General features: G+C 37.1%; 1 protein-coding gene across 13 annotated transcripts in view; it reads right to left on the bottom strand.

Annotated features, from left to right (window-relative positions):
* The window catches only part of DLG2 (discs large MAGUK scaffold protein 2), a 1,809,506-nt gene that overhangs the window by 1,246,537 nt on the left and 536,844 nt on the right, over positions 1-26,125 (bottom strand). The window lies entirely within an intron of this gene.

Raw genomic sequence — 26,125 nt, 5'->3', positions numbered from 1 at the left:
CAAAAGCAGCAGCAGCACACCTCTGGTCCCTCCCCAAGTCTGAGGTCACAATTTATAGGAGCAGAACTCAGGAATCTGTATTGTAACAAGATGTCCAGAAGATTCATAAACATAGTAAATTTTGAAGTACATCATTGGTTTAGAGGAAAGATAAAGAGTTTTAGAGTCAGCCAAACTGAGATTAAATTAGAACTTTTAGAATTGTAATGATGAAGAAATCATCATGTATGTGAGGTACTTAAGATAGCACTCAGCAGGGGATTGCTGAGAAGATGGCAGTAGGAGGACTCTGAACTCACCTGCTCCCACGGACACAATAAATTTACAAGTACCCTTGGAACAACTGCCCCAGAAGGAGAACTTTAAACTGGATAAAAGAAGCCCTACAACAATTTATAGCACTGACTGAGGTGAAAGAGGCAGAAATACCTTTCTGGAGAGGAAAAAGCCGCATTCTGGCCATGGCACTTCATGGCTGGGAGCAATCTTAAGGTACAAAGTGTTCCCTGGAGAAGCAGGGACTCTGAGGGGGAGAGCTTTGCCAGAGGATCAGCTTTTGAACTCAGCACAATCAAGACAAGTGTCATAATATATGGCTTTGCTGGTGATTAAAAACAACAGGGAATACCCCCAGAAAAGTTATTATACATAAGAGAAAGAAAAGCCTGCTCTTAAAGGGCACTCACAAATTCACCCATTCTGGAAAGCAACACAAAATCACAAGAAAGAAAGGTACACAGTCCTCTGGTGAAAGAGACTCACTTAATAGGCTCTGGGTGCATCTCAGGGAGGCAGGAGGTCGCTGGGACCACCTCCCCAGGGACTGAAACATTGGCAGCAGCCATTATTGTGACCTAGCACATGTGTGATGACAGAGATGCTGGCAGAGGCCGTTGGGGTCCTTCCCCTGGCCTATTAGTGCAGAGGTTTGCACCACCCACTAGAGCAAGGATTTAACCCAGCTAAGCCAGGGCAGGCAGGCTGCCCTAGGGACTGGCCCCACCCACCAGCAAGCCCTCAGGCAACTTGTGGACCAGCATAGGTGGGGGTGTGTGGGACTTCTACAGGAGGGTGACTGGGTCCACCTCTGCAGGGCAGGTTGTGTGCAAGGGGCAGGCCTGCATTGGAACAGTGTGTGGGGTCTCTTCAGCAGGGCAAGTGGGTCTGCTTCAGTGGGGCAGGGAGTGTGTACAGGGCAGGACTGCATTGATGGGGTGTGTGGGTTTGTGTATAGTGGGGCATGTGAGCTGCAGAAGACTTGTGCTTCTCAAACAGCCACATAGGGGATCCGCGCCACCTTCCAATGCCTGAAACTATTGCATGCTGCCATGCCTGGGGCTGGCCCCACCCAGCTGCACTAGTGAGAGAGCTGACAACAGTCTTGCGGGCCAGAGGACTACAGCAATTGTGAGCCTGTGAGCCTAGCAACCAGTCATGCTGGGGGCCTACTCACTTAACAGAAAAACTGCATTAGGAATGTGCTATTAGACCTTGCAGCCAACTGTGCTTGGCCTCCCCCAACCCAATAAAGTGACTGAAGGGTCGGTGGCAGCTACACACAGCTGAGGATTACAACCAGCCGGCCAGGCAGATAGCCTAGCTCCCCAAGCACCTGCAGCAAGAGCAACCCTGCCACAACAGAAGGAAAAATGTAGACCACACTGGGGACATTCCTGGAACATTTGGAACTGGTCACAAAAGGGAAGCACATTGCTGAGCCTCATAAGGCATCTCTTACACAAAGCCACTTCTCCAAGATTGAGAGACATAGCTGATCTACCTAATACCTAGATATAAGCACAGAGAAATAGGCAAAATTAGGAGACAAAGGAACATGTTCCAAATAAGGGAACAGGACAAATCCTCAGAAAAAGAACTAAATGAAACAGAGATAAACAATCTACCTGATAAAGAGTACAAACTAATAGCATAAGGATGCTCACTGACATTGGGAGAAAAATAGACAAATACAATGAGAACTTCAACAAAGAATTGGAAAATATAGAAAAGAACCAATCAGAACTGAAGAATACAATAATGGAAATAAAAAAAAACTCACTATAGGGAATCAATAGCAGAGTAGAGGATACAGAAGAACAGATTGGCAAGCTGGATGAAAGACTAGAGGAAATCATCCAAGCTAAACAGAAAGACAAAAGAATGAGGACAGTCAAAGGGACATCTGGGACAACATCAAGTGCATGCACATCTGTATTATAGGTGTCCCAGAAAGAAAAGAAAGAGAGAAAGGGGCAGAGAATCTATTTGAAGAAATAATAGCTGAAAACTTTCCTAACCTAAGGAAGGAAACAGACATCTAGGTACAGGAAGCACAGAGAGCACCAAAGAAAATGAGCCCAAAGAAGCCCACACCAAGAGACATTATAAATAAAATGTCAAGAATTAAAGATAGAGAATCCTAAAAGCTGCAAGAGAAAGGCAACACATAACATACAAAAGAAACCCCATAAGGCTATCAGCTGACTCCTCAGCAGGAACATCACAGGCTAGAAGGGAGTGGCAAAAACATATTTAAAGTATTGAAAGGAAAAAACCTACAGCCAAGAATACTCTACCCAGCAAGGTTATCACTCAGAACGGAAGGAGAAATAAAGAGTTTCCAAACAAGTAAAAACTAGAAGAGTTTATCACTAATGAACCAGCCTTACAAGAAAGGGTAAAGGGACTTATTTAAGGGTAAAAGAAAAAACCACAAATAGTAATAAGAAAATTAGCAGAAAAAAAATAAAACAAAATCGCTGGTAAAGGCAAATATACAGTAAGGATAGCAGATGAACAATCTATGAAGCTAATATGAAGGACAAAAGACAAAAGTATTAAAAGCATCTATTTCCATGATAAGAGGTTAACAGATACACACACACACACACAAAAGAGGTTAAATATGATATCAAAAACATAAAATTTGGGGGAGGGGTGGCCTGGTAGTGTAGTGGGTAAGTTAGTGCGTTCTGCTTTGGCAGCCCAGGGTTCACTGTTTCAGATCCTGGGTGTGTACCAACATACCACTCATCAAGCCATGCTGTGGTGGCATCCCACATAGAAGAACTAGACTTACAAAAGAGGAAGATTGGCAACAGATGTTAGCTCAGGACCAATCTTCAAAAAAAACCCAAAACATAAAATGTGGGAGGAGGGTAGTAAAAGAGGAGAGCTTTTAACAAGAGGCCAAACTTAAGAGACCATCAACTTAATATAGATTGATATTTACATAGGGTATTATATATGAACGTTATGGTAATCACAAACTAAAAATCTATAATAAGTACACAAAAAAATTAAGAGAAAGGAACCCAAACATAATACTAAAGAAAGCCATCAAACCACAAGGGAAGAGAGCAAGAGAAAAAGAAAGGAACAGAGAAGGACTACTAAAACACCTAGAAAAAATTAACAAAATGGCAATAAGTACATACTTATCAATACCTACTTTAAATGTCAATGGACTAAATGCCCCAATCAAAAGACATAGGGTGGCTGATTGGACAAAAAAACCAAGACCCATACATATGCTGCATACAAGAGACACACTTCAGAACTAAAGACACTCACAAACTGAAAGTGAAGGGAAGGAAAAAGATTTTCTATCTTTATTGAATGGAGATGTGCAAATGGCAATGAAAAGAAAGCTGGGGTGGCAATACTTATACCAGACAAAATGGACTTTAAAACAAAAACTATAATAAGAGACAAAGAAGGACACTACATAATGATAAACGGAACAATCCAACAAGAGGATATAATAATTGTAAATATCTATGCACTCAATGTAGGAGCACCTAAACATATAAGGCAACTATATACAGACATAAAAGGAGAAATATACAGTAACACAATAATAGTAGGGGACTTTAATGCTCCAATTATGTCAATGGGTAGATCATACAAACAGAAGATCAATAAGGAAACATTGGCCTTAAATGACACATTAGACCACATCGACTTAGTAGATATATACAGAACATTCCATCCAAAAACCAGAGAATTAACATTTTTTTCTATTGCAGATGGAACATTTTCTAGGATAGATCACATATTAGGCCACAAAACAAGTCTCAAAAAATTTAAGATTGAAATAACACCAAGCATCTTTTTTGACCACAATGGTATGAAACCAGAAATTAACTACAGGAAGAAATTCAGGAAAGACACAAATGCGTGGAGATTAAATAAAGTGCTACTGAACAATGATTGCGTGAATGAAGAAATGAAACGAGAAATCAAAAAATACCTGGATACAAATGAAAATGAAAATACAACATTTCAAAATATGTCAGATACAACAAGAGCAGTTCTAAGAGAGAAGTTTATAGCAATACATGCCTACCTCCACAAACAAGAAAAACTTCAAATAAACAATTTAACAGTGCACTTAAAGGAACTTGAAAAAGAATAAACAAAGCCCAACATCAGTAGAAGGAAGAAAAAATAAAAATCAGAGTAGAAATAAAATAGAGACTAAAAAAAAAAATAGGAAAAATCAATGAAACCAAGAGCTGGTTCTTTTGAAAAGATAAGCAAAATTGATAAACCTTCAGCTAGACTCACCACAGAAAAAAGAGAGAAGGCTCAAATAAATAAAATCATAAATGAAAGAGGAGAAATTACAACATACACCTCAGAAATACAAAAGATTATAAGAGAATACTACAAAAAGCTATACACCAATAAATTGGATAACCTAGAAGAAATAGATAAATTATTAGAATCACTCAACTTTCAAAAACGGAATCAAGTAGAAATAAAGAATTTGAATAAACCAATCACCAGTAAGGAGATTGAAATAGTAATCAAAAACCTCCCAAAAAGTAAAAGTCCAGGACCAGATGGCTTCCCTGGTGAATTCTACAAAACATTCAAAAAAGACTTAATACCTATCCTTCTCAAATTCTTCCAAAAAATTGAAGAAGTGGGGAAGCTTCATAATTCATTCTATGAAGAATGTTACCCTGATACCAAAATCAGACAATGAGGACACAAAAAAAATAAAATTACAGGCCAATATCCCTGATGAAGGTAGATGCAAAAATCCTCAACAAAGTACTAGCAAATCAAATACAACAATACATTAAAAAGATCATACACCATGATCAAGTGAGATTTATTCATGGATGCAGGAATGGGTCAACATTTGCAAGTCAATAAACGTTATACACCATATTAACAAAATGAAGACTAAAAATGACATGATCGTCTCAATAGATGCAGAGAAAGCATTTGACAAGGTACAGCATCCGTTTATGATAAAAAATGCTGAATAAAATGGGTATAGAAGGAAAGTAATTCAACACAACAAAGGCTATATATGACAAACCCACAGTTAATACCATACTCAATGGAGAAAAATTGAAAGCTATACCTCTAAGAACAGGAACCAGACAAGGATGCCCACTTTCCCCTCTCTTATTTGACATAGTACTAGAAGTCCTAGCCAGAGCAAGAGTGCAACAAAAAGAAATAAAAGGAACTCAAGTTGGAAAGGAATAAGTGAAACTTGTCACTATTTACAGATGACGTGATTTTATATAGAGAAAATCCTAAATAATCCACCAAAAAAGCTTTTAGAAATAATAAATGAATATGATAAAGTTCCAGGATACAAAATCAACATACAAAAATTAGTTGCATTTCTATACACTAACAACAAAGCAGCAGAAAGAGAAATTAAGAATACAATCCCATTTACAATTGCAGCAAAAAGAATAAAATACCTAGGAATAAATGTAACCAAAGAAGTGAAAGACCTGTACACTGAAAACTATAAATCTTTTTTTTTTTTTTTGAGGAAGATTACCCCTGAGCTAACATCTGCCACCAATCCTCCTCTTTTTGCTGAGGAAGACTGGCCCTGAGCTAACATCTGTGCCCATCTTCCTCTACTTTATATGTGGGACACCTACCACAGCATAGCTTGCCAAGTGGTGCCATTTCCACACCCAGGATCTGAACCAGCGAACCCCGGGCTGCTGAAGCGGAATGTGCGAACTTCACCACTGCACCACTGGGCCGACCCCTATAAATCATTTTTGAAAGAAATTGAAGACACAGAAATGGAAAGATATTCCATGCTCTTAGATCGGAAGAATTAATGTACTTAAAATGTCCATACTTCATATTCATACTACAGATTCAATGCAATCCCTATCAAAGTTCCAATAATATTTTTCACAGAAATAGAACAAAGTATCCTAAAATTTATATGAAACAACAAGGCCCCCAACAGCCAAAGGAATCCTGAGAAAAAACAGCAAAGCTGGAAGTATCACACTCCCTGATTTCAAAACATACTACAAAGCTATAGTAATCAAAACAGCATAGTACTAGCACAAAAACAGACTCACAGACCAATGGAACAGGACTGAGAGCCCACAGATAAACCCACACATCTATGGACAGCTAATTTTCAACAAGAGAGCCAAGAACATACAATGGAGAAAGGAGTCTCTTTAGTAACTAGTGTTGGGAAATTGGACAGCCACATGCAAAAGAATGAAAGTAGAGCATTATCTTATACCATACACAAAAATTAACTCAAATGGACTAAAGACTTGAATGTTAAGACCTGAAACCATAAAACTCCTAGAAGAAAACACAGGCAGTACGCTCTTCAACATTGATCTTAGCAGCATATTTTCAAATACTGTGTCTGACTAAGCAAGGGAAACAAACAAACAAAATAAACAAATGGGACTACATCAAACTAAAAAGCTTCTGCACAGCAAAGGAAACCACAAATAAAACAAAAGACAACTTAACAATTATGAGAAGATATTTGTAAACCATATAGCTGATAACTGGTTAATATCCAAAATATATAAAGAACTCATACATCTCAACAACAACAACAAACAACCCAATTAAAAAATTGGCAAAAGATCTGAACAAACCTTTTTCCAAAGAAGATAAACAGATGGTCAACAAGCACATGAAAAGATGTTCAACATCTCTATCAGGGAAATGCAAATCAAAACTACAATGAGATATCACCTCACACTAGTTAGAATGGCTATCATTAACAAGACAAGAAATAACCAGTGTTGGAGAGGATGTAGAGAAAAGGGACTCTCATACACTCCCAGTGGGAATGCAAACTCGTGCAGCCACTATGGAAAACAGTATGAAGATTCCTCAAAAAATTAAGAATAGAACTATCATATGATCGAGCTATTCCACTGCTGGGTGTTAACCCAAAGAACATGAAAACACAAATGCATAAAGATATATGCACCCCTATGTTCACTGCAGCATTATTCACAATAGCCAAGACTTGGAAACAACCTAAGTGCCCATCAAGGGACGAAAGGATAAAGAAAATGTAGTACATATAAACCATGGAATACCTCTCCACTATAAAAAAGATGAAATCCTGCCATTTGAGACAACATGGATGGACCTTGAAGGTATCATGCTAAGTGAAATAAGTCAGATAGGGAAAGTCAAATATCATATAATCTCATTCATAAATAGAAGACTAAAACAACAACAACAAACAAACACATAGATACAGAGATTAGATTGGTGGTTTCCAGAGGGAAAGGCAGTGAAAGGAGGGTGAAAGAGGTGACTGGGCACATGTGTATGGTGATGGATGATAACTCATCTTTGGTTCATGAACATGATGTAGCCTACACAGAAAGTGAAGTATAATGATGTACACTTGAAATTTATATAATGTTATAAACCAAAGTTATCCCCCCAAAATTAAAAAGATAAATTTCAAAAAAAAATAGACACATTATACAATAATTGCTCCTTTGAACCACCAATGGATCTATTTACGTGATGACATTTGGATTTCTAGAAGTAAGTAGGCACCTTCCCTACTCTCCAGAACTAGACCTACAAAGCGTGGAATGAGAGCTCCTTTCCAGATCAAGACCAATGCTTTAAGAAGGCAGGTAATTCATACCAAATTGGTGTGCTTTATCCACTTTTGGAATACAGTACAAAGGTCATTTAATAATTCACTTATATAATATATAATTATGTAGGGCATAGTGTGTATCAGGTACTGTGTTTAAGGCTGAGGATATAATACAGACAAAACTGATATGGTTCCTACCATCTTGGAATTCTCAATTTATTTGAGAAACAGAGAGTAATCAAATAATCCAAGAAATATATACACTTAGCAAGGAGTGATAAATACTATAAAGGATGGATGCAGATGATATGAGAGTTTATACAAGGGGCCAGATCTAGAATAGAGAGGCAGGGATGGCTTTCATGAAGGATGGAGGTTTGAGATGAGATCTGAAGGATGAGTAGGACTTAACCACATAAAGGGTTGGTGGCAGACATTCTAGGGAGGGAATACAGCAAAGGCTATATTGGAAAGAAGTCTGATGTTTTGAGGAACTGAAAGTGAGGAGAGTATGGTGGAAAAAAAGGGGTGCAGTAAACAGTGAAGCTAGAGGGGCAGGCTGGAGCCATATCACACAAGACCTCGCAAAACATATTTGGAGCAAGGGCAAGCCTTTTAAACATTTTAAGCAGGTGTGTGACATGATCAGGCTCATATCTGAAAAATCTCTCTGTCTGCATTATGGAAAATAGTTTGGAGTGGGTCAAGAATAGATGGTGGAAGTCCCAGTTAGGAATATATTACAGTAGTCCCAGCAAGAAAGAAGAGGCATTTTGTATTGCAGTAGCCATAGTGGATAGTGGAGGTGGAAGAAAAATCCAGACATTTTGAAAAAGGATTGTGGACAGCAGGTTGAATTTTCTATAGTGCAAAATGATGTCACAGAAGAATCAGACTGTTTTTGGAGCCTCCAAAATTAACAGATTAAGTCTCTGAAGCTAGGTTAAAAGAACTGAGTGAGGGTCTTTCCACCTAGACCTATAAGGTTGTGAACCTTGGTAGAAACAGAGAAGTGGTAGTTATGAGCTGAGGAGGGAATAGAAGTTTGTACTGATGAAAGACTCAGATGCCAGAGCAGCATTAGCAAGCAAGAGTGCATAAGAGTGGGAGGTAGTGGGGCCAAGATTTTAGTTCATCACCATTGCAGATGGAGGGCTATACATAAATTTTGATGCACTTCTTACCTTCTGAGGCTCCAACCACAACATAAATGAGACAACCCAACCCTAATAGCTTCTATTTGGGAACACATAGCTACTTAGGATGGTGGGGGGGAGGGGGGAAATCTAGGAGTCAGAATGGCATAATAGAAAGAGAGTAGAATTAGATAGACTTTTATTCTGATTCCACTTCTACCACTTATCAACTCTATTATCTTGGATAAGGAGCTTTAAATGTGAAAGTTTTAGTTTCCTCATCTGAAAAAAGGGTAATACCATCTGCCTCAGATTTCCTGTGAAAAGTAGTGTTAACATAGTAAAGACACCTAATATAGTGGCTAAGTCATAAGAGTTAAAAAGTTGTTAATAATTATCATAAAGCAGCATAGCCAAATAGTATTCCTTTTACTAATAAGACTACCTAATATTTACTGGGCTCTTACTAAATACCAGGTCCTCTGCTAAAACTATTACATGAATTAATATACATAATCCTTAATATAACCCCATAAAATGAGGAACATAATCACCCACACTTTATAGATGAAGAAAGTGGAAGCTCCATGATGGTAAGTAACATGGTCAAGATCAGAGGACTATTAAGTAATAGAATCTGAGTCAAACATAGATAAGTTGACTCCAGATTTTCTTCATTCTTAAGCACTATAAGCCACAGTCTCTGTTATACTCTGGAGCAGTAGTGGAGCATTACAGAATGAGCACAAGCTTTTCACACCATAAACACTTTGGCTTAAGTGCTTGATCTACTATTAACAAGCAACGACTTTGGGGAGGTCACTTAATGTCTCTTAGTTTTAGTCACCTCAGCTCTGAAACAAGGATTTAAACAAAAAATACATCTGAGGGTGCCTGCCTCTGTGGTTAAACCATAGCTGAGGTCCAGTAAATGAAAGTTGCTTAAATGAGTTTCCATTACATGACTTTAAAATATTGTATCAGTGGTTATAAATATGCTGGACCAGTACAAGTACAGGTCTCTTACTTTTACAGCCTGGAAAATAAAAGTGTCAGCAGTGAGAACAACATAGGAAGAGTTAGGCTAAGGGGCTAGAGCTATGATTTCCTCATATTCCAGTTGTCTCCTATCTTGACATACCTGCACAGAAAGAGAGAAAGTAACTGAATCCAAGACATGGCAAACTAAAAAAACTCATTCCTTCCTTCTTTGAACTGTTGTAGATTTTTAATCCTAAAATGAAGGTATCAATAGACAGGATTTATGGAAAATTGTAAACAATTTTCTGGGGGAATAAAGCCATTTCTAAATCTCACTTTCAAGAAAACCAAAGACCAAAAGGTACACGTCACTAGTACAGCTACACATTTTCACTTCCTAACATAAACTTCAGTGTGCATTTTTAAAACGCAAAGGGAATGCAAAGCTTAATTTTGTTTTCATGGGAAACTAACTGCTGACTGAAGATGTGACATTTAAAGCATATACCATGGAAATGAGATTGTCTGAATCACGGCTTCTTCAAGCCTACTCAATCCACCCCTGACTGACAGGGCCAACTTCATTTATATAGAGAAGATCTCTTTGATGAGGAAATTCAACATATGACTAACAGGCAGATTTAAATAAGTGTTAAGGAATGGCATTTCCAACACACGATAGCATCTTGCAAGTATGAGTGATTTAAAACTACACACACACACACATACACACACACACAGAAAGAGAGAGGTTTTTTGGGGTTTTATTTCCAGTTTTTATGGAGTGTGAGATACAGAATAACAAGAATTGGGATGTAAAGGAAAGTCTGTGGGAGTGTTCAAAAATCAATTCAATTCAACAAATATTTACTATATGCCTAACATGCACCCAGTGCTGGGCCCACAAAACAAGCACTTTGCCTTAAGGAGTCTATATGTAAGTACGTCAATACCATAGAGTGTTTTTGGAGCTAAAATAGAGCAATGTAGACAAGGAAGAGTGGGAAGTGACTAATTTTGCCTGGGGCAGGAAGAATTCACTCAGGAGGTTAAACTAGTGTATAATTTTAAAGGTCAAATAAGAGTTCTCTACTGGGACCACATTGGAACAGGGCAGAGAAGAAAGCTTTCTATTCCAAAGAAAGCTGCCTGCACCCAAATGACAGTGCTTGTATTCTCCCAAGATGGTATAAACATTTAAGTTCATTGGGATGAGTGGTCACACATTTCAACTCACAACTGGACCTCAGTTGCTAGTTGAAACTTGGAATCTCTAAGCTCCCTTTTTGTTTTTTTGAGGAAGATTAGCCCTGAGCTAACTGCTGCCAGTCCTCCTCTTTTTGCTGAGGAAGGCTGGCCCTGAGCTAACATCGTGCGCATCTTCCGCTACTATATATGTGGGACGTCTATCACAGCATGGCATGCCAAGTGGTGCCATGTCCGCAACTGGGATCCAAACCAGCAAACCCATGGCTGCCGAAGCCGAACGTGTGCACTTAACCGCTGCGCCACTGGGCCAGCCCCTCTAAGCTCCCTTTTCATTCTGACATTCAATGATTGTGTTAAAATCTCAGGACCGCAGGGCTAGAAGGAGTCCTATCCATCCTCCTCAAAGCCTGTATAGGGAGAAAGACTGCTAAGCACACTGATGCTAAAAACCACTTCGGAGTATCTTAGTCAAAGCTCTGATTATTCATGGGAAGAATGAGTTACCTTTTGGCCTCCAGATCAGTATTGTCTAAGACAAATATAATGAACCAAAATGTGAGCCATATACATAATTTTAAATTTTCTAGTAGCCACATTGAATAAAGCAAAAATAAACAGGTAAAATTAATTTTAATACTATATTTTATTTAACCACATATATCTAAAATATTATAATTTTGGAATATAATCAAGAAAAAAATTACTGAGATATTTTACTTTTTCCCTCATACTAAGTCTTCAAAATCTGATATGTATTTTACACTGATAATGTACCTCAAGTCAGACTAGCCACATTTCAAGTGCTCAGTAGTCACATGTGGCTTGAGGCTACTCGATTGGACAGCAGAGCTCTAGGGTGTATCTTCAGAAACTGCTAGATACTCACATTTCTCCACCACATGAAGATCTACACTTGAAATTAATTGTTATAGATGAATTTAGTGTTTACTGTTAAGGCTTTAGTACTTTAGGAGTTTCCCCTGGGAGTAGTAACATTGCCCTTACTTACACCTCAGCTGAAAGGAAGACTGGCAATTAGCTTTCACATTATGTTGTGGGGAGAGCAGTGGACATCACTGAAGAAGGAAGGAATCTACCATTGATTAAGCTTCCCTTATGCATAAGACACTTTGAAGGGCTTGTAAATATTAGCATATGCAAGTCATACAATAAAACCTATACCTATGTGATTGATAGACATTAGCAGCCCATTTTAAGGATGAGGAAACTAAGGCTTAGACAAGCTTAATAACTAGCTCAGGATCACACAGCTGGAAAGAGGTAGAGAAGAAATCTAAACCTAGGGCTATGATACTTAACAGAGTTACTAAAGCTAATCCTGCTTGGACACACAAAATTCCAGAGCATCATCAACTGAATAGTCCAGAAACCAAAAATTCCTCTTCTGATCTTTAAAGCCCTGCATGTAGGCACCTCTTCACAAGCTTGGGGTAAATCCTTCCTAAACAGTATTTAAAGTTTCTCTCTCAATCACTTCTCCTCTTGCCTAGGCAACGAAAGCCTCCCTATCATTCCCTCATAAGACTACTGAATCAAAACTGATTTTAACACTTCCCCTTTCATCCTTAAATGGAGGGGCCATGTTTCTACTTTCCAATTATCAAAACTATTTGCATGAACTCTCAAGAAGAAAAGTCAGTGGTTCTGAAAAGCAGTGTGGTGTATACGGGAAAGACTGGCTCTGTCCTCTTCTTGCCATGTAACTTTGGGCACATTAGTGTGCCTTTCCAAATTTTAGTTTTAGTCTGTTAAATGAGGGCAGTAATACTCACCTGACAAGGTTATTATAAGGATTAAAATAAAGATTATGAAATTCCTAGCACATAATAAGTTTTCACTGAGTAAGTTCTCTTTTCTTCTGCAATACACCAGCCATCGATCGTCCTATTATGCATCACTGCTCTTTTGACTCATTCCCAATAGATAGCCTCTTCCCCAGGAGTAGTATCTGTCTATTTGAATAGGCTCAGTAAGAATTACACATAGAAATAGGACCTCAGGGCATTTTTCCCCTCAGCCTACTCAATGGAATGCAGTGAAGAAGACAGACATTTTAGGTGCTCTTTTTCTCTGAAGGATATATTATCCCTCAACTTAAGATTGAGTCAAAAATATTCTTCCCTGGGATGTTCCTGAGGGATTTTAGGGTACTGACCATCCCTCCCACCCAGCCAAAGCCGACATGCTGCCTCTAGTAATTTTTGTCTTACAGGCTGTACAGACTGTGGTACACACCAGGGAGCTTGGCTTTGTTTCGCCCTGAAGGAGGGGATAATGAGGGAAGAGGTGAGAATCACCTAGTGCTGAGAAAATCAACGTTATTGACTGCTGGACTAAAGAAAAGGAAAAACAGCCTTGCTGACTGTGGTGGACTAGAAGAAAGGGAAGAAATGGGAGGTGGGCAGCAGAATCCACATAATAAGAATGGGAAGACAGTCCTGACTGGGTGATTCTCATTACAGATCACAATTCTGTCTCACCAATCTCCTCCCACCCCCGGTCTCTACTGTTCCAGTCATTTTGCAAAACTATCTTCTAACAATATTTTAGGTCTAAGAGAAAAAGTGAATGCTCATGACTATATAGGAGAAGCCTCAATTTCTCTTTAATATATTTTGAATTTTTCTTATCTGCTATTTATATGAACTGAATTTTTTCAAACTAATCAATTGCTTTTCTAAAAATTTTATTACGGAAATTTTCTTTAGACAGAATGATTTTTTTATTTCAAAATAAATTAAATTCAATAATTCATTACCTACTACACATAGACACAGATACCATTTTTTAGAAATGGCTCTGTTCCTTGTACAGAATACAGTGTTTAGAACATAAAGGAGATTCAATGTTTGCTTTAAAAAAATGAAGTGAAGAAGATATGGAATTCATTGTCTAGTAAATAAAGCAAACATAAACGTCTCCAATACAAGGGATACACGTTACACTAGTAATACAAAGTGCTACACTAGAAATACAAAGTATAACAAATGTTAGACTAATAATGCAAAGTAATGAAAGGACAGGAAACAGAGAAGTTCCATCTGGAGAAGATACTAACTGGCAGGATCTTGATGAACAGGACACTTATTATATAGGGGAAAGAAGAGGTAAATACTTTTCTAAACTGCAGTAAAACACTGAGCAAAAGCAATTAGAAGGAAAAAGAAACAAATATTTTTACAACGATCTAGAATTTACAAAGTTTTCATATACATTATTCCATTTAATCTTCGTAACAACCTTACAAGGTGCAATGTGTGTGTTTGGCACTGTTTTAAGGCATCTTCTGTGTACAGAAAAGATTATTTGGGGCTCTCGGTTTTCAAAATTAATACTTAATTTTTAAAGTTATAGATTCAAAAGTCTAGATTTTACTTAAATTTTTAAGTTTAATTTATAATTGTACCGTTCTCTTTATAAATCTAGCAAGATTTTTATAATCACCATTAAGGGAGTTTTTTATGACAATTAAATTCCCCTTAAAAATTTTAACCTGCTTTTATAAATTTAACATATTAAATTTCCTTTTAAAGTACTTTATCTGAATAACAAACAAACCTTCCCAAGTATTTAAATAACTACCATATAGCTAATAAATGAAACTTAAAATATGGAGAATTTTAAACCTTCTTATATGTTCCCACACAATTTACAAATGGTAAGATGTTTTTTCTATCTTTCATATTAAAATCTCAAGTAAAAATAAATTCTTTGACATTCTAAAAGTAAAGTGTTAAATATTTTAATCTTGCAAATTCTCTTTAAAAAGACAAATACATACACTATCAAATGTATACAATTATTATATAACAAAAATATTAATAAAAAAGGTTTAATTTCCTTCATTAGCCTATAATTAATCTAAATCTTTTCAGGATTAGAGGCCTCCGCCCACCAAGGAAAAAATTATATAAATTTTATGGTTGGTTTCCGAACAAATTTTGAGGGTTTTATATTTAGCTTACTGAGATTGTATACTGAGATTGTATAATATAGAGATCTTGGCTGGGAAATATACAACTGAAGATATTGAGGGTGATTTTTCTTACCTCCTTAACTATAAGACTAAAGATTGTTTTCTAGTCACTATCTCATGAACTCTGAAATTTTAGAAAGGATTTGGGTCCCAGCTCATGTCTCCTGGATTCAAAGTAGACCATAAGGAAATTTCCAGCTACACAAGCAAGTTCACAACCACCAAGTTTAAAGCTAACCTTCTGCATTGTTTCAGTTGGTGTTTCATTGGATTTCTTAAAATATTTTAACATTTTCTGAATGCATCCTGCATGTCTCTGAGGCTTAGTCTGTCTAAAGCCATTTTCATGATACCAAACAGATGTTATGATTATCATCTCAATTAGGACATCTAGAAATTAAACATTGGAAAAACTGATTTACTCACCTAGAGGTGTTGCAGATTATTTTGTAAATGGAGATGATAGACTTCAAAACCACGTTTTCTACCAAACGTCCTGTTTTTCCCACATTTCCCCTATGGCAAGTTCAGTGGACAGATACATGGCCGGAATGGATTCTGGCTGTGTGTGTTGTATGTAAGTGGCTTCTGTCAGGAGGTGACGACGGAAAGGTGGTTGACGACATACCATGAGGATAAAGAATTTCGATGGCAGTGGGAAACACAGAGAGTTGTTCAGCAGAGAAATGGATAGCCAGTTCTTTTTTTTTTAAAAAAAAAAGATTGGCACCTGAGCTAACATCTGTTGCTAATCTTTTTTTTCCCTCCTCAAAGCATCCCTGTCAGTACACGGCTGTATATTCTAGGTCCTTCTGGTTCTGCTACGTGGGACACAGCCTCAGCATGGCCTGATGAGTGGTGCCATGTTCATGCCCAAGATCTGAACAAGTGAAAACCTGGGCCACCAAAGTGGAGCACGCAAATTTAACCACTGGGCCATGGGGCCGGCCCTGATAGCCAGTTCTTATCTGTGCTTTAGAAAAGGAAGTTTGGTGCCCCATGGAGAGAATAAATTTGGAGGGGAAACAGAAGGAGAAGAGGGAAGCCAGTCAGGATGTTCTGTGGTGATAAAAAAGACATAATGAGAACCTCCACTGACGAAGGAAGAGGTAGAAGAAATCATTCAGAGGCAGACTCTACAGGATCTGTGGACTGATTACCATAGGGGCTAGAGCGTTAACAATGATTTCAATGTTTCTACTCTAAATGCCTAGGAGAATAGTGATAATAAGGAAGTTGTCTGCCTCTCTTCTGTTTAAAATAATCACACACAAAAAAAACAGCTCAAAGCACATTATGTGGTGGGGTGGATGTAGAGACAGTGTCAGGGGACTAGCTAGAGAAATATGTCTGCATTAAGTATACATATTTTCCCATCTGAAGTACAATGGCAATGATCCTTTTGAAACTCAGACTCACCATATATTTTTACCAAACTGCATCTCATTTCAAAGCTATTCCAAGGTTACACTTGAAAGCTTTCTACCCTCTGCTGAAAAGTAATGGTCTGAGAAAAACAATGCTTTCAGTCCCTGCCTACTCCCATTTATTTACTTTTCAAAATAAAATAAAAAATTCCCTATTATGCAGCATTGAAAAAGATGCTTATGAAGAATTATTAACAACAGGAGAATGTTCTTATGATATGGTATTTAGCTAAAACACAGGATACAAATAATATACCTTCATCCTAGATATGTTACACACATAACACATTCATATATACACACATTCACATATACGTAATAAAAAATGAAAGGAATGAAGAGCCTTTATATATGAGTAGCAAGATGATGAGCAAATTTTTTGTCTTTCTCTATACTTTACATACTTTCTACAACAAGCATATATTACTTTTATAATCTTAAAAACATTTGGGAAATTCAATGCATACTGACCCATTTAAAACTGATTCCTTAGTTTACTTTTTCTAAAGACTTTAAGAGAACAGATTATAATTTAATCAACTAAACATCCAACACAAATGCAAAGGCTCTTTTAGTTATTCCAACAAGATTCAGGGATCCACTTTAGAAATCTACCTTACTCCCTCCCTTTCAGGCTCACTGCACACCTCATGGCCTCATTTTCTTCTTTGAGTCTAGGTACATGCTCAAAAAAATAAATAAATCTAGGTAGCTCATTTAAAAATAAATAAATACATCGATGTATACCTTTTTAAAGAATATGTAAATCTAAGCACACCCTTTAGAAAATAATAAATAAAACAAGACTCAAAATTTGTCTCCTACTATTTGTTTAACTTTGATTTTAAAGAAAGACATCCCTCAGCTTCTTTCAACTAAATCCTGCCTATTTTGAAGTGCCAAAGTCTTTTATGAGTCTAAACAAAAAGAAGAGATACAGTTTACATTTGAGAAATATTTAGGGCCAGACCTTCCCAGGGTCAAATGTCTCTTTGTTTTATTGTTTATCTTTAGCTTTTCAATTCTCAAGAGTTAGGTTCTCCAAGCAATACCAATTCATCCTGGGGAGTTTTATAACCTTATTTACTGCACTAAAAACAAGTGCAGAGTTGAGGAAATAGGCCTCTTTCAAAGAGTACCCATATGTCAACTGATAATGAAAATCTAAGTGTAAGCACCCCCAGATGCATGAGAGGGTAGAGGTCCTCAGGCTCATGGGAATTCTTCTAGGGGTTGACTAATGGAAAAAACTATGCCACACGCAAATCAGAGGAAACTGGGATCTGATCGGATGCTAAATCTAACAAGCCAGACGACAGCCCAATAGATTCATTGAAATTAAAGTGATACAAAGCAGACCCTTTGGAGAAGGGAGTCAAAAGACAGAGGACCAAGCACCAGTGCAAAGGTCAAGAGTAAGAGAGGTGTCCTTCCAGGTACTGGCCTGTCCTGAGCATTGGTTCCTGTGTCTGACAGTAATCCTGGTAGTACCAGTTACTTGCTGTGAGGTCGTGGACATCTAAATCTCCCTGGCTCAATTGCTTCGCCTGTAAAATGGATTTAACAATGAAACCTTCTCTTTGGGTTATTGCGAGATTAAATGAGTGAAGTGCTTTGAACAGTGCCTGACACATCACAAATACACTATAAACATTAGCTATTGCTATTAGGCATGCTGAGGTATGGAGGTGAATAGGCTAAGTCTCAAGGGCCATGGCCGGGGAAGTAAATGCTGAACCATGAATTCCCAACTGAGTACGTATACTAATCAGTAAAGGGACCAGTCTATACGGACAGCTGCCCTGTGTTCAGTGCAAGACTTTCACACATTTCCTACTTAGTGCAGGCTGACTGTTATAATTCATCACCTGTCATTCGCATTTTCCTAATTGAGGTTGGATGTTCCTTAAAGCAGGGAACAGGTTACAATGTTTTTCAAATTGTGAGTTATGACCCATTCTGCAGCCCTTCAAACTCATTCATAAAGGTAAATGGGGAAATCAGTTTTAAATGAGTCAGTATGAACTGTATTTTCTCAGCCATCTTTCTGATTATAATACATTTAGTAAATCTTGACCCAAATTATAAAAAATAAATTTTTTAAAGGTAAAAATAGAATAGAAAATAGCAGAATGCATAGCTTTTGGTATAGTTAAGTATTGCTTTGTGAACTTTATACTGAGTTGCAATTTTTAATTTATAATCCTACTATGGATTGCAGTCCAAAAAGTTTGAAAAACTTTGGGTATATATGTTACTAGGCAAATATTGACATAACAGTTTTTGAACAAGCTTATTGACTCACTGTTTTATTCCAAATATAAGCCATAGGACAGTATTTCTCAAACTTATCTTATGATAACAATTACCTAGGGTTATTTCCAGATTCTCAGGTTGTTTCCCTAGAGATTCTGATGTTGAACAAATACTGTCATAAAAAAGGTAATAATTTGCCTTTAGAGAGGAAATCTTTTGAAGGCGAAATCCATTCTCTTTGTTGTGTATCTATTCTCATTTGGTGGTACCCTGCCTAATCCAAAGAGTCACTCTGAAAATATGTCCAGCTATTTGAGTGGCTTTCATTCATTCAGCAAATATTTATGGATCATTTGCCACATGCAAGGCAATGGGGATATAATGCATGTAAGACACACTTCTTACCCTCAAGTAGCTTAGAATAGATTCATTTCAGGACTGGGGTGGGGTTTCCCATAAGGATAAGAAGATTTGAAGCCAAAAATAAAATGAAGCCTTGAATGTACAAGGATGACATAAGTCTTGGGTAATCTACCCTTCAAAATGTTCGGAAGACTAAAAAGCAGTACAACTGCAATGGCAACCGTGTATCAAAGCATTTTTCTCTAATTAATACTGATCAAATACAGAAGGGCTGAGAACCAGTACCCCATCCCTGAGGAGAACTCAGTAGCAGGTCAGGAAAAGACAAAGGAGAAGATAAATATCCAAAAGTAAAATTATATGCAGAACTGGACAACTTTTCTCTGGTCTCTCTAGCACCAACCTGATGCAGGCTATTAACGCGTCTCACCTGGATTACTGCAGGAACTTCTAACTGGTCCCCCTGCTCTAGCTCTTGCCTCCTTAAAGTCTCTTTTCAACACAGCAGCCTGAGTGACCCTTAAAACATTAGTGAAATTACGTGACTCCCCTCTTCAAAACCCTGCTGGCTTCCCATTTCACTGAGAGAAGAAGCCTAACCTACACAGCCCTTCTTGATCTGCTCATTTTGACATTCTCTTGCCCTTTCTTGCCCCCCAATGCTGGCTTCTTAGACATTCCTTAAAATGCCAGGCAGTCGCCCACCTCAGGGCCTTTACACTTTCTGCTACGTTTTTCCTACATGGTTAATCCCTTCACATCCTTTAGGTCTTTACTCAAAAGTTACCTTCCCAGTGAGACCCTCCCTAAGCACCTTATCTGAAATTATAACCTCCACCCCTCCCCACATTCACACTTATGATACTCCTTCCATGTTTTATTTTTCTTTTTAACATTTGTTTCATTCATTAGACACTATGTATTTCACTTAACTTTTTTTTAATTATCCACCTACCTTACTAGCACGTAAATTCTATAAGAATAGGGATTTCTGTCTGTCTTATTCCACTCTGTATTTTTAGCAACTAGGTCAGTGCCTGACACACAACCGATGCTCATTAAACATTTGGTGAATGAATGAACGTAGAATACAGAAGAAAGCCTCATGCTCTGACTCTAACCATCATTCATTATGAAGAAGCCACAAGAAGGAAGATACGGTCATACTATGTAAAACATATGTAATTTTATTGTTTATTTAATTACTTATCTCATTAAAAAAAAGATTTGAGGTATCTGTGACACGCTAATTAGTTATAGCTTCCATATCTATATTATCTATTTAGGAAAGTTTTAAAAAGGTTTACAGTAGAACAGACCTGATTTAAAAGCTGGCTTCACAGGCATTTAATAGTTGTGTGACATCAGGCAAGTTATTTTTGTTCCTAAACTTTAGCTTCCTTCATCTATAAAATAATGATGATGATGATGCTTACATCAGAGGTCACTAGGAAGTGTTTTAAGAGAATATGTGCAAAGTTATTGATGTAGTCCACGGATCATATTAAGAGCTTGACAAATGGTGGCTGTTATTGCCACTGTTTGTTGTGCTGTTTTATTCTTTTTCTTTTTTTTTTTCTTTTAAGATTGGCACCTGAGCTAACATCTGTTGCCAACCATCTTTTTTTTCCCCTTCTTCTTCATCTCCCCAAAGCCCCCCAGTACATGGTTGTATATTCTAGTTGAGAGTGCCTCTGGTTGTGCTATGTGGGATACTGCCTTGGCATGGCCTGATAAGCAGTGCCATGTCCGTACCCACGATCTGAGCCAGCGAAACCCTGGGCCACCAAAGCGGACCACATGAACTTAACCACTCGGCCACGGGGCCAGCCCCTGTTTTATTCTTTACTAAGTAATTCCTTGTATTATTTTTTAAAGTTATGAATTAAAGAGCCTGATTAGAAATTATAAATCCAACATATTGAATAGGCTTAGGTATTATAAGCCCAATATACTAAATAGCCGCACAACCATTTGGAGGCCATTATATAGGGGCCCAGTGAGGAAGTAATATATTATTGGCTCCTGAAAGAGGTAATTATTCAATTGGAACCCTGAAAGGGGACCACTCCTATTTGGATGAGCCATATTTGTTACACAAACTGTCCATACATTCTGATTCATGACTCCAAGTCCTGCCCACAACAAATAATGTGTTTACTAAAAGCATCAATGTGTGAGACGTATCATGGAATCCAGCAAAGAGTAGGTGGCAGCAGCATAAGGAAACAGAGTTTCTGCAAGTTTCCCTTTCAATCAATCCATTACTCATTTTTTGAATTCCTAATATATAAACAAAGTATAAGAAAAAAATGAAGAAACTACTACATAGTTCCTGTCCTCAAAGTGCTTATAATCTAGTTAGTGTGAGAGCAACACCCAAACATAATAAAAATTAGCTAGCAATGTAAGATTATAATGCAAGTGATGGTGTAAGGCAATAACTATAAGGTTTATTGCCATGAATGATGGAGAAATTGCACTCATTAAATCAGAGGGAGTCAAAAGTAAGGGAGTTAGGGTGGCTGGAATGGACCCCTCAGAAAATAGACACCCTGTACTATTTCTTAAAGGAAGGACAGAATTTAGATAAGCATGGTCATGCAGAGAAGGAAATCCCTTTGCAGGAAACAATTCTAGCAAATGTTCAGAGGCAGAGAAGGGTGAGGGTTTGGAAAAGAGCAACTTCACTGAACAAGCTTAGTGGTATAAATGAGCATGATGAATGTCTGAATTCTAGCGTGTTTAGGCATTCAATAAACTGTTTTAGTTTAAATTATTGATTCTCTCCAACCTAGCTCTACAACTTGGCTGTATAAATCCAAAAGAGTACGTGACATAGTGCAAGTGGTTTGTGATTGCCCAAATCCAGTATTCAAACCCAAGCCTACACGACTTCAAAGAATGTGGTTTTGTTTTTTCTTTCCCTCAAAATAACTTAACAAGCATTAACTCAGTTAATGCAATCATTTAACAAATATTTATTGAGCACCTACTATATACCTGGCATTGTTCTTGATGCTGATGAAATATAGGCATGAACAAAACAAAGTGAAATCCCAGCTTCCATGGAGTTGACATGCTAGCATCTGTGCACGTGTGGTAGTGATGGTGACAGTGGTAGGAGAGGGGATATTATATCCAAATACATTTCTTACTAATTACAGATTTATTTTAATTGAGCTCATTCCTAGAATTTCCTAACATGAATCTTATTGAAAGCAACTCCAAAGTTTTACTCCTATTCAGTGGCCTCAGCTTTATCAATTATGAGTTAAATTGATTGAGTACTTACTGTATTCTAAAAACACTTTTTACAGTATTTACATGCATTATCTCAAATGATTATTATAATAGCTAAAAGCAATTATTATCTCTATTTCACAGATGAAAAAAAGTTTTTATGCAATAAATGGGGGAGATAGACCCAAACATAGTTCTTTTGGAATCCCCAAAACCCATGCTTTAAAATCATTCTGCTACACTCCTTTTCTAAAAAGTTCTTGTATGTACCCTCAAGGAATTTCAAAAATAAAAGAGTAGAATTCTTGAATCTGTGATGTAGGCAGCAGGATTTACTAGACTGAGCAGTAGATCAGAGGTCAAGAGACCTGAGCCCTGCACTAGGTCTGAGTCTAACACAGTGTGGAACTGAGTAACCGGCTATTTCCTCTCTCTACCTTAGCTTTCTTATCTGTGAAATCGGTCTAACACTTGCCATTCATACTTCAGAGATTGTGGGTTGTTTAGTGTAGGGTATGTTCGTAGTAGCAGGATGAAAGAGGGAAATAATAAGATGAGGACCATAAAATTATTTAGAAAATCAAAAGGTATCACTTGGATGTAAGTTACTATCATCAATATCAGTACTTAAAAAATAGAGCCATTTCTATAGACAAAATAATTGTGCAACAAACTTTGCACACGTTTTCTTATCAAAGAGGTACTTTTTGTACAACATGGGGAATTTGAGATGGAAGAAGAATTATACATCTATATAATGATCACATTACTGCTTTTTGTGTGAGAAGACTCAGATTAAATTGTTCTAGTCATATTCTTTAAAAAGTTAAAAGATAAACATAAGCCAATATGATATGAATGTTTACCAGATTCGAACAACTTAAAGCTAACAAGAAAACACAGAACATGAATAACGTCCTTTGGCAAGATGCTTTCAATTATTTTCTTTCTGTAGAAAGCTCTCTTTCTAGAAATAGGTGCCAAAGTAACACACTTTCTAAAGAGTTAGATTGTGATGATCATTCAGTTAATTCTCACTGCATTGGCTTTAGCTCCCATTTATTTGTTTCACCCTATTAGTTCACTGTTCAGCCTTGCAAGACCCCATACTCCATCCATTTCAAACTATTTATAGTTCTTCAAAGTGCTCTGCTTCTTAGTTCCATGCTTTTGTCATTCCCTCTACCAGTCATGCCTTCCTCACTCCAGGCTGCTTGGCAAAACTCCATTAGTCAAGATTCACCTCAGAGGTGACTTCACAGTGAAACCTTTCTTGAGCAGTCCATGCAAAGTCGGCCAGTGTTCTGTTGTGTTTTGTCCCTACAACGCCCTGCATAGATGTCCATTACTTGTCCTGTAATACTTCAAACCACTTATTTGTTTATATCGTTGTGTCCCTTCCAAGAGTGGAAGCTTTTTGAAAGCAAGCACTGTTTTCTATTGATTTCAGTTTCCCAGACTCTAGCACAGTGCATAAATCACCTCAAAAGTTTTTGATAGATGAATGAATAAATGGTGACATGAGTCACATTCTGATATCTATAAGTGTATGTGTGATACATCTATGTATATTATACATGTACTCCAGATTTAATACCTTGATTATTACATAAAAACATACATGAAATATATTAAAAGATGCCACTCTCAAAAGATCCTTTTGAGTATTCTATATTATAGAGGTCCAATTAACAAAACAATCACTCTGGAATAAAAGATTGTGACATTAGTGGCTTACTCTGTGCAGAAAAAAATAGACAAGAGATGTTTCTATCCTTTGACTTTTAACCACCTTAAAGTTTTAGGTCACTGTAACACTAGTCATGTTAAATCATGGCAACTTGAGAAGCTATCACACTATAAAAGAGACTTTACCAGAACCAAGCAAATAAATAATTCTGGGCAAAATGGAAATGAAATCAAATAGTTTTAAAATGTAATATAAAATAAAAGAAAAATTAAAAATAAAGGTATCAGGTAAGACTGTTGTGCCAACTTGGTAAAATATCAGACCGTGAGTAAATTGCAAAATCTTTTGCAAAGCTTGCTATCTCAGAAGGAAAAGATAATTCTAAAAGAAAATTATAAAATATACAAGAAAGTGCAAGAGGTAATTATTGACAGGTCATAAACACACTTAGAATTGAAGTTAAACTATTTAAAGCAAAGTTATATATGTTGTATGTGGCAATGTACGTGGTCTGAGTTTCTACTAATTAATGTGTCAGAAGTGTTTATATCTCAGTAGAGATTAGCAAAACTGCTAAGAATTTATTATCCAAAAGTCATCTGAACTAAGATATTGTTGGTTAAAGTCTTCCTTCCTTTGCTTACGAATTTGTGAGAAAAATTTAAAGGTAAACTTACAAAGACCAAGATTAGTAGAGAGTAAAAAAGGGATTTCCCAAAACCTCTATCAGAGGAACTTTGGACTCAGGTTTTCCTGCACTTCTGATATATAACAATGAAGTATCAAAACAATAGTTATCTCTATTTATGAAGATTTCTCTGAAAAAAAGCACTTTTCTCCTTCAGAAAAGATGAGGAGGGAAAATACAATTCACTGAGTTTACAAAACAATGCATGTCATACCCATAATTTGGAACAGGAGATGATGATGGAGAAATCAAAGTTGATATTTGGGCATACTCTCTAGGTTTTTAAATATCTCTTTTCATGTTGTTTACTATATCCATCACATGCATGGAAAAAAATTGCTGAAGTTAATCTTACAAGTAGTAAAAAGTAAATTCTGTAGAACTCTGCAAAATGATCCACAGAAAGCTTCCAGGCTTTAGTTGTAAAAGAATTGGTCATCAAAATATAAATACTACCTGTTTGAAATTCAAACAGAAAATAAAAAGGTTTACAAAAGAGTGAGCAGCAGGAAGTCCTCTAATAAAACTTCTAAACATAGAAAATGAAACTTTAGTACCCAGACACATTAAAATACTTCCCCAGTATAATAAGACAGGGAAACAGTTTACATTAACTTTTTTTTTTTTTAAAGATTCCTATTTTAAGTATTAAGGCAACTGCCTTTTAAAATTTTTTTCTGAAATGCAATCACTTTCCTTTTGGACTTCCTTCAACAAGAAATACAAGTTCAAAATGCTAACAGAGGATGTAATTCACTTAAATTATGCAACTGGAATTCCACAGCTGGCCTGTCTGACTCAGTGCTGAATGAACACAGTGTCAGAAAACCTCTCCAATAATATCGCCTTCCTTCCTGACAGGGGGTAAATCTCCCAAACTTAGGCTCAACTTCAGAGGCTCATTAGCTACAGCAAGTGAATGTCAGCAGGGTGACAATGCCGGGGCAACGGCGCCCACGCGGCTGAAGCAACTAGCCCACCTAGCTGAGGATGTGTATGATCACTATCACCAACTTCCAATGCTAATAATTTGTTTAGATGAACAGGATGGTCAGGTATCCCACAGATTACATCCTAATGCCATTACAGCCACTAAATTTAATCCCTGGCTCTTAAACAATTAAGCTGCATGAACACAGGCAGCTCACGGCACTTTTTAAAAGAAAGACTTTAAATCCTAATCTAAAGCATGCTCTATAGCTTTTTACCTTCTCTGATTTCTTGGTTCTGGCCTACCTAAATAATTTTCA

Source organism: Equus asinus, chromosome 20, assembly GCF_041296235.1.
Source record: "Equus asinus isolate D_3611 breed Donkey chromosome 20, EquAss-T2T_v2, whole genome shotgun sequence".
NCBI classification, from domain to species: domain Eukaryota; kingdom Metazoa; phylum Chordata; class Mammalia; order Perissodactyla; family Equidae; genus Equus; species Equus asinus.
The sequence above is the reverse complement of the archived record's forward strand: the minus strand, read 5'-3'. Positions and strand labels throughout refer to the sequence as shown.